A 1,994-nucleotide genomic window follows, 5' to 3' on the forward strand; every position below is an offset into this window, starting at 1 on the left:
TGAGTCAGGTCCGGGTGAAGACAAGGACCCTGTGACAGTAGGTCCAGTCCTAGCGGCATCCGCAGAGGGATGTCCACGGACAGACCCAGGAGGTCTGAGAACCAGTGCCGTCTGGGCCACGCGGGAGCTATCAACAGGAGTGTCCCTCCTTCCTGTTTGAATTTCCAGATTACCCGTGGAAGAAGGTAAAACGGAGGAAAGAGATAGGCAAACCAGAACGTCCACCGGATGGACAGAGCATCCACCAGAGACGCCTTTTCGTCCCTTGTGCGAGACCCGTACACCGGCAACTTGTTGTTGTGCCATGACGCCATGAGGTCGATCTCTGGAAGACCCCACCTGTCCACCAGAAGTTGAAAGACGTCCAGGTGCAGAGACCATTCCCCCGGATGAACGTCCTGGCGACTGAGAAAGTCGGCCTCCCAGTTAAGGACTCCCGGGATGAATACTGCTGATATGGCCGGGAGATTGCGCTCCACCCAGATCAGGATGCAGGACACCTCTACGAGTGCCGCCCGACTTCGGGTTCCTCCTTGCCGATTTATGTAGGCCACGGTGGTGGCGTTGTCCGACTGGACCTGCACGGGATGACCGTGGAGAACCCGATGGGCCTGCTGGAGAGCATTGAAACGGCGCGGAGTTCCAAGATGTTTATCGGAAGCTCCTTTTCCGCCTGAGTCCATCTGCCCTGGAACAAGTGTGGATCCGAGACCGCTCCCCAGCCCCAAAGACTGGCGTCCGGCGTCAATAGGACCCAGTTAGCCACCCAAAACGGACAACCCTTGTTGAGATGGGTCGTCTGCAACCACCAGGCAAGGGACAGGCGAACCTCCGGAGTGAGCACCAACGTCTGGGACTTGAGACTCTGAGGCAGTCCATTCCATTTGGACAGGATCAATTGCTGCAGAGGTCTGGAGTGAAACTGGGCATATTCCACCATGTCGAATACAGACACCATGGAGCCCAGTAACCTCATCGCGGAATGCAGAGACACCCAGCGACTCTGCAGACAACTGCGTATCCGCAACTGTAAGGCAGAGATCTTTTCCCTCGTCACAAAGATCCTTTGCTGTCCGGAGTCCAATAAGGCTCCGAGGTGCAGAATCCTCTGAGATGGGATCAGGGTGAACTTCTGCCAGTTTATTAACCAGCCGTGCCATTGGAGTACCGCAATCGTCAGGTCCAAGTGGCGTAGGAGCTCTGGAGATCCTGCTACCAAGAGAAGGTCGTCCAGGTACGGCAACATGCGGACTCCCTGCAGCCGCAGGGAAGCCGCCATGACCGCCATAACCTTGGTGAACACACGTGGTGCTGTCGCCAGCCCAAAAGGTAATGCCCGGAACTGGAAATGATCATTGCGGATTGCCAACATGAGGAATGGTTGATGGCGTAAAAGAATAGGGACATGCAGGTAAGCGTCCTGTGTGTCCAACGACACCATGTAATCCCCAGGTTCCAGCGCCAGGATGATGGACCGTAGGGTCTCCATCCGAAACCTCGGCACCCGCAAGGACTTGTTGAGTGCTTTGAGGTTGAGGATCGGACGATAAGACCCATTGGGTTTCTGCACCAAAAACAGATTGGAATAGAAACCCTGGCCCCTCTGGGAGAATGGAACAGGCACTATAACTCCAGCCTGGAGCATATTGTGCAAAACCTTCCGCAGTTCCATGGCTTTGTTCCGGTCTGATGGAAGACCCGTGGTGAAGAATCGGGAGAGGGGCCTGTGCCGGAAGGAGAGGGCATACCCGTGAGAAACCACCTCGAGAACCCAAGTGTCTGTCGTGGTAACCGACCAACACTGGGCGAACTGCAGCAGACGGCCTCCCACTCTGGGATACCCCAAAGGGAGGCCCGGACCGTCAGGCTGCAGGTTTGTCATCGGACTTAGGGGCCGAACGTCTGGTACTCCAGGCCTGCTTCCGGGGCTTGGCCGATTTTTTGGGGCCAGCCTGACGGGGAAAGGACTGTGCCTTAGGCCTACCCTGGGCCCA

This window comes from Taudactylus pleione, unplaced genomic scaffold (assembly GCF_031769625.1).
Source record: "Taudactylus pleione unplaced genomic scaffold, aTauple2 ptg000256l, whole genome shotgun sequence".
NCBI classification, from domain to species: Eukaryota; Metazoa; Chordata; class Amphibia; order Anura; family Myobatrachidae; genus Taudactylus; species Taudactylus pleione.